Here is a 12,214-nt window from a genome sequence, read left to right as displayed (position 1 = left end):
GCTTTTTTAGCCGAAAGTTGAAGAACTTCTTGAAGTCGAAGTTGAGGGTGTTAACCATAATTATTAATTGCGAATTTTAGGGTTCAAGAAATGTCCTTCAACTCAAGGTGTTTTGATAATATTTTTGGAGCCAAAATTAAAGCTTTGTGAAGCTCTCGTAAAACGATCTACCAAACACCTTTCATTAAATGAAATGGTATCTTAGGATTGGTCCGAATATGTATACCCAAATGATCATGATGAAGAGATGGGTTGACTTAGCCATGTCCGTCTGGCTGGCTGTCTGTATGTTTCAATGCAAACTAGTTTCACAATTTTTGAGATATTTAATAAAATTTGGTGAGCAGATATAACTGGGTGTCCGAGTAATTATTTGCAGGAATCGACCGGATCCGACCACTATAATATATATTTTCCATACAACCGATTTTTAGGAAAAACGGTATTTCGTCATATCTTCCCCATCTTCCTCCTAGCACGGATTGCTGTGCGACCACAATAGTTGCGGAAACCAACTTTAAGATAAACGTCCCCAGCAGGGATGACTGGACGGAGTCGGATAAGTGCCTTGCTATTGGCAGCAGCATTTCCATAGGCACGGACGGCTCCAAGCTAAACGGTAGTTGGAAGTGGAGTATACTCAAGGGACCTTTAGCTCCAGCTGAAGGGGGCCTCGAATACTCTAAACCAAAAGGGCAAGGGGAGGACGACGACGTCAAGACGAAGGTGCTGGAAGGGGACAAACAGCCCAATGGTGCTGCGAGTCCTACAGATAAACCTCCAACACAGTAAAGTGGCGTCGAGCGAACTCCTTCTAACCCTTGAGGAGGGTTCGTTTGACGTGGCGCTGATCCAGGAGCCGTCGCTCTCATCGGTAGGAAAGGTTTCTGGACTTAGCGCGCGGGTTTGGCGTTTACTACGCGCAAACGGAAGGACGAGTGCGAGCTGTAGTAATGGTAAGGAAACAGCTGCATTCATATATGCTGCCTAATTACACCACTGAGGATCTCGTAGCGGTGGCCGTTGAGCAAAAGAATAAGCAGGCATTTATCCTGGCGTCCTGCTACATGGCCCATGCTGCGGAGGTCCCACCGATGGAGTGCAAAAGGCTAGTACAGGAGGATGGGCGCAAAGGGCGGTTGGTCATAGGCGCAGATGCAAATGCGCACCACAATGCGTGGGGAAGAGCAGATACGAACGAGAGATGCGAATCTCTGTTTTGTTACATCCTGCAAACCAATTTGCAGATAGCCAACAGGGAAAATGTCCCTACATACATTGGTCCAACATCCAGCAATGTTCTGGATATTACATTGAGCTCCGAGCGTGATATATCAAGGTATGATTGGATGGTTCTTGATAGACCATCCTTCTCCGACCATTCGTATATCAGATTCAACATCCCCCTAAAGAGGGTAGAAAAGGGTGGAACCTTTAGAAACCCTAGGTCAACGAACTGGACTAAATTCCAGAAACATGTAGAAACAAAACTGGGACAACCCAAAGAGGTTTCTAATGTAGAGGAACTGGAAGAGTCGAATGAATTCCTAACAAGGACGCTTATGACTGCGTATAACAAAGCTTGCCCTCTAAGAAGATTCAGAGGAAAAGCAAAGCCGCCATGGTGGAGCAATGAGCTGAGTCTTCTAAAAAAAACAGGTTAAAGAAATGTTTAAACTCGCAAAGACCGCGGAAAGCGAAGCGTGTCGGGACGAGTACAGGGATCTACTGAGGATCTACAAGAGTGAAATTACCAGGGCGGAGAGAAACTCATGGAAAGGTTTCTGTACGGACATAGAGTGCTCCAGCGAAACAGCACGGTTGAAAAAAGTCCTAGCAAAGGGAAACATTGTCCAGGGACTAATAAAGAAAGAGAACGGGGAATGGTCACGTAATAGTGAGGAATCCCTTGAGGTGCTTCTCGATACACATTTCCCATCGGGAGACGGTTTAGAGGAGCCAGCAGACATCACTCACACTCCAATCACGGAGCTAGTAGTGCCGGGCTTGGTGACCGATACCAAGATCGAGTGGGCAGTGAAGACGTTTTCTAAGTTTAATTCGCCGGGCCCAGATGGTATATTCCCGGCCATGCTACAAGTCTCAAGTAGGGCGATCGTGGAATGGCTTAAAATAATATTCGATCGGTGCACCCGACTGAATCATGTACCACACTCTTGGCGCTTCCCAAGGCAGTCGGTTCTATGTACCGGAGCGACTCGGGATTTTTCCCGACCAAGGACTGTCATTTCAGTGTGACCCCATTTAATTTGTTTCGTCCCTCCCACAAATTGTCATCCTCCCAGCAGCTCCTTGCAGCAGGACTGCTACATATTCTCTTACTCCGGGAAGGTATCGAACCCAATCCGGGTCCGTCTCCTCACCCCGGTCCTGAGAAATGGTTTTGCTGCATTTGTCAGAAAAGAATCTTTTTAGGACGGTCATACTCTGTTCAGTGTGTCTCGTGCAAGGGATGGTTGCATCGGACAGGTTGTTCTGGGCTTGATCCCAAAACCCGACGTCCACGTAACTTTTATAAATCTTTTGTGGCTCCTTGCTGCTCACGCCCAAGGGCGTCCCGTAGTCTACGCCTAAGCGTATCCCCACTACCTTCCAGCAGCTTCGCTGCTCAGCAAGCCACAACAAGTACCCGCTGCTGCTCGCGCCCCACGGCGCCAACAACTCAAACAGCTGATACCACTCATAACTACTACCTTCGTAGTAGAGCTGGTAGCAATGCTGAGCATCAGCCCCTGCCCCCGTCTTCTTCTCCTCCCCTCTTTTCTGGCAGCAATCGTGCAGGTCAGGGAAACAGACTCTTAGTCCCTGCCTCCGTTTGCACCGTCTGCCAGCACAGAATATATAGGTTTGCGACATCCGCTCAATGCAGCTCCTGCCTTGGGTGGTGCCACTTTCCTAGATGTTCTGGTCTCCGCGACGGCAACCCCTCGACGGGTTTCATCGCGCCATGTTGCCAGGTCGCAAACCCAAATCATCCGGGTACCCCAATGCTTGCCCAAGGGCGCCCAGTCCCAAGGCCACAACAGCAATCGCGTCCTGGCCTTCCACAACCTAGGCGTAGTCACCCCTCACTTACCCCTAGAGTGGCGGCGTCACCCCTCATGCACTTCAGAATTCTGCAGTTCAACTGTAATGGACTAACTGGGAAGATTACGGAGATAGTCGATTTCATGAAGCGGCACAACATCCGCATTGCTGCGATTCAAGAGACTAAACTCACAGCAAGATCTGCATTGCAGACCTGCTCTGGTTATAATGTCCACAGGAAAGACCGCGAGAGCGGAAATGGAGGCGGCCTTGCGTTTATTATACACCACTCTGTGCAATATCATATATTTGATCCTGGCATCGACCGCAGTGACAATGTCTTAGAACGTCAAGGCCTATCTGTCCGGTCAGGCGATGCAAATCTAGAAATCATCAACATCTACATCCCTCCTGTCACCTGTTGCCCCAGTGGATACCGCCCTAATATCGAGGCCTTACTCACTGGCAACAATCGCATTATCTTAGGCGATTTCAATGCCCATCACGACCTATGGCATTCAAACTTGCGGGCGGACAGTAGGGGTGAGATGTTGGCGGATCAAATAGACGAAACGACGTTCTGCACAATTAACGGAGACGCCCCCACACGTATGGTAGGAAGCTGTCATAGCTCGCCAGATATCTCAATCGTGAGCGCAGAACTCGTAAACTGCGTCAACTGGCAGCCGATGGTAACATTGGCATCCGACCACCTGCCCATACTTATTTCGTTCGAGCGTACCGCCGACTTCATCGTCACCGAAAAACGCACTTTCATAAACTTCAAAAAAGGAAAGTGGGAAGAATATAAATCTGCAACAGACAGCAGCTTTGCTGCCCTCCCTATCCCGACTGAAGCCCGCCAAGGGGAGCGTGCCTTCCGTAAGGTCATTGAATCCGCCTCGGCACATTTCATTCCCGCCGGGAGAATTCCCGAAATCTGGCCCCACTTCCCGGCGGAGGCCGCGAGCTTAGCGAGGGAACGCGACCTTATAAGACTGATTGATCCAGGCGACCCCCAAATAAGGGATATAAACCAACGCATCAGATTGCTTGTGGACGAACACAAGCGGGCGAAATGGGAAGAGCACCTAAGAGGTTGTAACCTCTCTACCGGTGTAGGTAAACTTTGGTCCACCGTAAAGTCCCTATCGAATCCGACTAAGCACAAAGACAAAGTTTCCATCGCCTTTGGCGATAAGGTGCTGTCGGATGCGAAAAAATGCGCGAGCGCTTTCTGCCGACAATATATAATGCATCCTACGGTCGACAAAGATAGACGGAGAGCCAATAGACGTGCACATAAACACAAACTCAGCGCGTCACCAATTACCATCACCGCTAGAGAGGTTGAGGACGCCATTGGTCGCGCTAAACCATCCAAAGCAGTGGGCCCAGACGGCATAGCCATGCCGATGCTTAAAAACCTAGGGAAAGAGGGTTTCAAATATTTAGCGCATGTCTTCAACCTGTCTCTTTCCACCTTTGTCATACCGGAGAAATGGAAAATGGCCAAGGTGGTCCCGCTACTAAAGCCTGGGAAACCAGCTAACGTAGGTGAGTCATATCGTCCGATATCTCTCCTATCGCCAGTGGCAAAGACGCTTGAACCCATTTTGCTCCCTCATTTCCAAGCACATTTGCAGCTAGCCCCTCATCAGCATGGCTTCAGAAAACTCCATAGCACTACCTCCGCGCTAAATGTCATTAGCACCCAGATAAATTGCGGTTTGAATCAATATCCCCACCATAGAACAGTACTCGTAGCGTTAGACCTATCAAAAGCTTTTGATACGGTCAACCATGGCTCGTTACTGGAAGACCTGGAAGGGTCTACCCTTCCCCCATGTCTTAAAAGGTGGACCGCAAATTATCTGGGTGGTCGGCAGGCATCGGTGCAATTCAGAAACGAAACATCAAAACAAAGGAGAATTAAACAAGGGGTGCCACAGGGTGGTGTCCTATCCCCGCTTTTGTTTAATTTCTACATATCTAAGCTACCTTCACCACCGGAAGGAGTCACAATCGTTTCCTACGCCGATGACTGCACAATAATGGCCACAGGCCCAGGCCCAAAGATCGATGAGCTATGCAATAAAATAAACGGCTATCTCCCTGATCTCTCCGGTTTTTTCGCCTCGCGAAACCTGTCATTGTCACCGACTAAATCTTCCGCGACCTTATTTACAACATGGACGCCCCAAATGTCGACCATATTGAACATCCACGTCGATGGCACTACGCTACCGACTGTCCTACACCCCAAAATCTTGGGTGTGACGTTTGATCAGGATCTACATTTTGGTGCGCACGCAACCGCAATTGTTCCAAGAATTCAGAGCCGTAATAAAATCCTCAAATCCCTTGCTGGCAGTACCTGGGGAAAAGATAAAGAAACGCTCTTGACCACATACAAAGCAATTAGCCAGCCGATTACGTGCTACGCGTCACCCATATGGTCGCCAAGCCTAAAAACCACCCACTGGAAGAAACTACAGGCCTGCCAAAATACTGCTCTCAGAATCGCCACGGGCTGTCTTCTTATGTCCCCAGAACACCATCTGCATAATGAGGCGAGAATACTCCCCATCAGGGAGAGAAATGAGATGCTGACCAAACAGTTTCTGTTGAATACCCAGAAACCTGGGCATCCCAACAGACATCTGATTGACGAACCAGCACCGCCTAGGGGCCTAAGGAGTCATCTCCGTAAGCATTTTGAGGAAATACGGCACCTGAGAACCCAGCCGTATGAAGCGGAAAAACACAAGCAGGTCCTTGGTGAACTCCATAGACAGGCGTCGGACCTTTATGTCGGGAATTGCCCGGTGAATCCAGTACTTGAAGAAAAATATCCAGAACTCGCAGAAGAGGAACGCATACTCCCCAGGGAAACGCGTGTCACTCTTGCTCAACTTCGTTCTGGATACTGTAACAGGTTAAACTCTTACCTATCCAGAATCAACCCCGACATACAAAATGTATGCCCTGCTTGCAATGTGTCCCCACATGACACCAACCATCTCTTTAATTGTAATGTGGAACCAACGCCTCTAACACCCCTTTCCTTATGGTCCACCCCTGTTGAAACGGCAAGTTTCCTTGGACTCCCGTTAGAGGATATTGATGACAATTTGTGATCGGTCGCGGCTATTAGGTGGGGCGAGCATTGCTACAACAACAACAGAACTGCTCGTGTAGCTTTTCTACCAAAGGCGGGGAAGATCGGTCACATGTATTCCAAAGACTATAGACCCATTAGCTTAACATCATTTCTGCTGAAAACCTTTGAGAGGCTGATAGATGTGTACATAAAGTGCAACGTGGATGAAAAGCTGCTCTCCACAACACAGCATGCGTACACCAAAAGCAAGTCGGTAGACACCGCATTGCATAGGGTGGTAATAAGCATAGAGAAATCCCTGGAATATAAGGAGTATGCTCTAGGAGTCTTCTTGGACATTGCCGGGGCTTTCAACAATGTTGCAAAATGGGCGATTATGGATGGTCTTAATTACATTAAAGTACATCCTGCCTTAATCAGATGGATCGGCTGCATGTTAAATTGCAGAAAGATTACATCACAATGGGGATTGTACGAGGCCACGAAATCAGTGGACAGGGGCACGCCGCAGGGAGGGGTGCTATCACCTCTGCTGTGGACGCTGGTCATCAACCAACTGCTCAGACAATTCGATGCGTAAAACTTACGGCTTACGCAGATAACGTTGCAATTGTCATAAGTGGAAAGTGCCTTCCAACGATTAGTTCTTTGATGGATCGGGCGCTTCGCGATATTCATACCTGGGCATCTAATGTCGGGTTGAAAGTCAATGCGGAGAAGACGGATATGGTCTTGTTTACAAAGAGGTACAAGGTCCCAAATTGGACCAGGCCTAAGTTAGGAGGGGTGACCTTACAGGAGAAACCTTGCACAAAATATTTGGGAATCATCCTAGACAGTAAGCTGTCATGGAAGCTCAACGTGGAGGAGAGGGTCAAGAAGGCCTCAACGGAACTCTACGCATGTAAAAGAATGCTGGGGTGTACGTGGGGTCTATCGCCCTCTCTTTCTCATTGGGTTTTTACAGCGATTGTAAGCCCTATTCTATACTATGGAGTTCTTGTTTGGTGGAAAGCCACACAAAAAACAACATACCTCAAAAAATTAGAGGGGGTATGCAGACTATCGATGCTTAGCATTACGGGAGCCCTGAAAACAACCCCGACGGCTGCACTGTATGCCATTTTGCACATCCCACCTGTAGACCTGGTAGCAAAGAACAAAGCGTTAACGACCGCAACCAGGCTCGGTGCTTCGGGGCAGCTTGAGCGCCGACCATATGGCCATAGTAGTATAGCGTCATCAATCACAAGACGAACAGACTACATGATTCCCTATCTGCGCTTCGAGGGAGATCTTACGGCCACAATAGAGGTGGACGGTTGGCGCAAGGGTGTGCAAATGGCGGACGAGGCGATACATGTCTACACCGATGGTTCCAAAGTAGTGGAAGGAGTAGGGTCTGCGGTATACTGCGCTGATCCGGAAATAAGTAGATCCTACAGGCTGCCGGATTACTGTAGCGTTTTCCAAGCGGAAATATTAGCCGTAACAAAAGCAGTAGAAACCCCGGAAGAGAATAGCTTAAGCTGCAACCGTGTTAACTTTTATATTGACAGTCAAGCAGCAATTAAGGCAATAATCTCACATAGCACAGCATCTAAATGCGTGTTAGAGTGTAAGCAGTCTCTGGAGAGAATCGGGACAGGGAGAAGCATACATCTATATTGGGTCCCAGGGCATAAGGGAATAGATGGGAATGAAAAAGCGGATGAACTAGCTAAAAAGGGCGCATCCCTTGAAGCTTGCTCCGTAGATGTCCCAATTAGATTGGGCGAGATTAAGCGAAGGCGAGAGGTGCACATGATCGACCAAGCGGGAAAGGCGTGGGTTCAAGCGCGGGACTGTAAAGTGTCGAAGATTATGTGTAGGTCTTACAACCTTAGACTAACACAGTTGCTCCTATCATTAAAAAGAGAGGACTGTAGACTCATGACGGGTATTCTGACTGGACACTGCCTTCTGGCGTCACATGCCTTTAAACTAGGCTTGGTCAGTGATAGCAGATGTAGGAAGTGCGGGTTGGAGGAGGAAACGATCGAGCACGTTCTGTGCTCGTGCCCTGCACTTGCCAGGCTAAGACTCCAGCTATTAGGAGTGATACAGCTGTCAGATCTAGAAGCAGCAAGTGGCTTAAGTCCTAGGAAGCTTCTAGTATTTGCTAAGAGGACGGAGTTATTTTATAACATAGGTCCTGGTTTTTGATAGGGTTTTTCAGTTTGGTCGTTAAAACAAACTTCTGGTAACACTACGGACTCAATCAGTCTATGTGAGGTCCTCATGGACCGGCCAGTTCAAACTACCTACCTCCAGCTCTCCTTTAGACTACCCGACCACTGCAGTGTATTCCAGGCAGAAGTTGCAGCCATAATGGAAGCCGCAGCTAGGATAGGGACACACACCGTCGGCAAAGAAATTTTTATTTTCAGCGACAGCCAAGCTGCCAAAAAATCTCTTGGCTCGTACTCGTTCAGTTCTGAACTAGCACAAAACTGTCGCCGATCTCTTCAAGAGATGGCTCAAAAGAACCGTGTATGCCTCGCATGGGTCCATGCATATAGGGGCATCGAGGGAAACTGCATTGTAGATGAACTTGCTAGGCAGGGTACAACCAGGCAGGCTCTTCCTGGACAAGAACGCTTAGGTATGCCCCTGTCCACATGCAAGCTAATGCTAAAAGAGCACATGCACCGTCAAGCCGACGAAAGATGGCTACAAACACCGGGGTGTCGAACATCAAAAGAAACCTAGCCAAAATGGGATCCTAAAAGATCCCGTCACGTGTTCAACCTAAGAAGGGATACAATTTCCACACTTGTGAGGGCACTAACTGGTCATTGCCTCATAGGTAGGCTTGCAGAAAGGTTAGGAGCGCCTATTTGTCGATGCAGTAGGAGTTGTAAAGAGGATGAGGAAACGGTGGTTCACCTCATTTGCAACTGCCCAGCACTAAGCGGAGCACGGCAGCGCTTTCTGGGTGCTCCATTTCTTGATAATCTGAGCCAAGTTGTGGAGCATGACGTCAAGGACCTGGTAGCTTTCATCAGGTCCTAAAAATGGTTCGAAGAGGAAAGGTAACGGTGTATTTTCGTGGTATCACAACGGGCCTAATACTACTGGCCTAAGTATGCCCTCGGGCAGCCACCTCAACCTAAACTAACCTATCTTCCCCATTTTAGCAGCAATAATACAAGCCATACGTCAGAAAATATCGTCAAGTTTGGCCAAGTATATAACATATGTATATCCCATACAGTTCATTGTTCGAATTGTATCGATTTTAATTTCATCAACTTAACTACTCTTCAGCTCCGTTCATGTTTATTTCGGGGTTTTGAAATATTGTTTCTATATAAATAAAAAACTAAATTAAACCTGGCATCCAGTTGTCAAGATACATTTTTGTATTTTACTATATAAGTTTTTTTTTTGTATGATACATAAAAAGTTCCACGCTAATGTTTATATCTATGTTGTTCCGTGGCAGCCGATCCTAGTGAATGCTAATTTATCATTCATCCGTTGGATATACAACACGGACGTCTATAGGTACAATCAAAAAAGGAAAGGGCTCAAAAGAAAAAAAAAAAAAAAACGTGTGGCCATTGACAAAAAAAGTTTTCCGTTTAAAAAATTAGAAAAGCAACATCAAAAATTTAAAAACCAATTTTTTCAATTAGAAACATAATGTTTCTTAGCGGCGCAAACACTCCGAATGTACTTCTGTCATGAAAACCTTCTCATTGCAAACTTATCTGTCCTGCAGATGCCCTTTGGAGACGGCATAAACCGTGTAGATCTCGTTATGCCAACTTGTAGAAAAAAAATCAAAAGTAGGAGAAGCTCGGCCTAAAATCTTTTCGAAGGTTATCGCGCCTTGCATTTATTTATTTTTTATCGAAAATTTGTCTATTAATTAAGAAAAAGTTATCAATGTGTTATAAACAAATTTTGTGTTCGGCGTGTTCCGAATTTCTTATAGGCGTGTTTTCTATCGGAAAGTTATCGATTTTTTATCAACAAGTTATCAATTTGTCATCGATAAGTTATTGATATTTTATTACAGAGTTATCGACTTTTTATAGAAAAGTTATCGTTTTATTACCGAACAAATATATTGAAAATTAATCGATAATTTATCCAAAAAAAGGTCTATTTGTTATCGAAAAGTTACCCATTTGCTATCAAAAAATATCAATTTCCTATCGGAAAGTTATAAAAAGTTACCGATTTGCTTTCAAAAATATATCAGTTTGTTATCGATAAGCTATTGATTTGTTATACAAAAATGTATCGCTTTTTTTGCAAAGGTAACAAAGTTATAATCAAAATGTATCGATATGTTGCCAAAAAGTTATCAACTTTTTACAGAAAAGCTATCGACTTATAGGAGTGTTACCAAAAATTTAAAGGGGTCTTATCGATTTGTTATCTAAAACTTACCGATTTGTAATCGGTGTGTTACCAAATTGCTACCAGCATGTTATCGATTTGTTAACGACGACTCATCTTTCTGATACAAAGCAGATACCAATAACACTTCAATATAAAATCCATGACACATCTGTAACCCGTCGATTACAAGCCCATAAGAAACCAATACGATGTGGATAACTCGGTGATAGCAGGTCGATAACAAATCGATAACACGACAAAAATTTCGCTTTCGATAATAACTTGATAATAAAATAGTAACCTGTCGGTATCGCTGTGACTGATAAGAAGCCAACGGAGCTGTTCCCAAAAGTCAGGAAAGAAACAGGTATTGATTTATTGTATATGCTGTTCATCAATGAAATTTTATCGGGTAAACATCTAAACATCGACTGCTAATTCGATTTTTTTGGAGGAAGTGCAAATCATGCCTCTTGGCCGCGGCCACAAGAATCCGAAAGCGGAATAGAAGACTTTAAGCTCTGTCAAAATTTGTGTAGAAAGGTGTTTTGCGCAGATTAAATTTTGATCTCATTTTATAAGCGCGACCCAAGACCGCCAATACAGAAAGGTATTTTGTGCAAAAGTACTATATATCCCACCCCGGCTTTCGGAGCGGTCCTGGTTTTTCGGTTTTTCGTGGATATCTTTTGATAGACGCAAAATTTTTATTTTCCGCCTTCGGATATTTGACACCTCTCGCAATATTTTTGAACTCGTATTAGCTGTCAGCCACTGTTCTAGACTTTTACCCTTTTCTCTACCCGTCTCACCAATGCGTAGAATTCTATATATTTTTCGATAACTTTTTTCTCTAACATTTTTAAAGCTTAGGTACTCTTTAAGTTGCTGAAGTTTCTTCCGCTACGAATTTTACGAATTTTCGACAAAAAAGAATCATTTAAGTCAACTTCGTTAATTATTTTGTTAACTAATGTTATTTCGCGTCATATTATTTGTAGGTACAAGTATGTGCTCACACAATCTTGTATATATTTGCATGAACAAATTTGTTGAATTGATTGAAATTCAAGGTATCGTCGGCAATTATTGACACTAAAAATTAACATCTTAATATTAACGCCCAATTTTAAGAATTCATTTATTCAATACAGTCAGATATTGAGCGGCCATAGCGATTTGGATAGAGCTTGCGATGTTGTAACGTGAAGTCATAAGCCAAAAGCTAAAAAGTTTATCTACACGAATATCTTTCTCTAGCTTGTGCGCTACATATCAAGCATCAAATTATAGAAGGAAGTAGTAGAATATTGTAATACGAATTGAATATTTGCGAGGAGAATATTTGTATAGTGCGAAATGGGTCAAGTTGGCTATTGATTTCAGGTAATAGTACCTTATTTGTGTTGAAGACTAGTACAGCTCGTTGTTCACGCGGAAGACTAGTATAGTTCATTGATCGCGTGGAAAACTAGCACGTGCCACGGATAATTGAAACCTGCTAATTTTACACGCGAAGAACAAACTGTGCTAGTCTTCCACACAACGAACTGAGCTAGTTTTCTACGCATACATGGTTGAGGTTAAGAGGAATAAGGAAAATGTAAGAAATAGAGCAATAGTAAACCGATAGGCTGAGGAGGAACG

Source organism: Eurosta solidaginis, chromosome 5 (genome assembly GCF_040869045.1).
Source record: "Eurosta solidaginis isolate ZX-2024a chromosome 5, ASM4086904v1, whole genome shotgun sequence".
Classification (NCBI taxonomy): domain Eukaryota; kingdom Metazoa; phylum Arthropoda; class Insecta; order Diptera; family Tephritidae; genus Eurosta; species Eurosta solidaginis.
The sequence above is the reverse complement of the archived record's forward strand: the minus strand, read 5'-3'. Positions refer to the sequence as shown.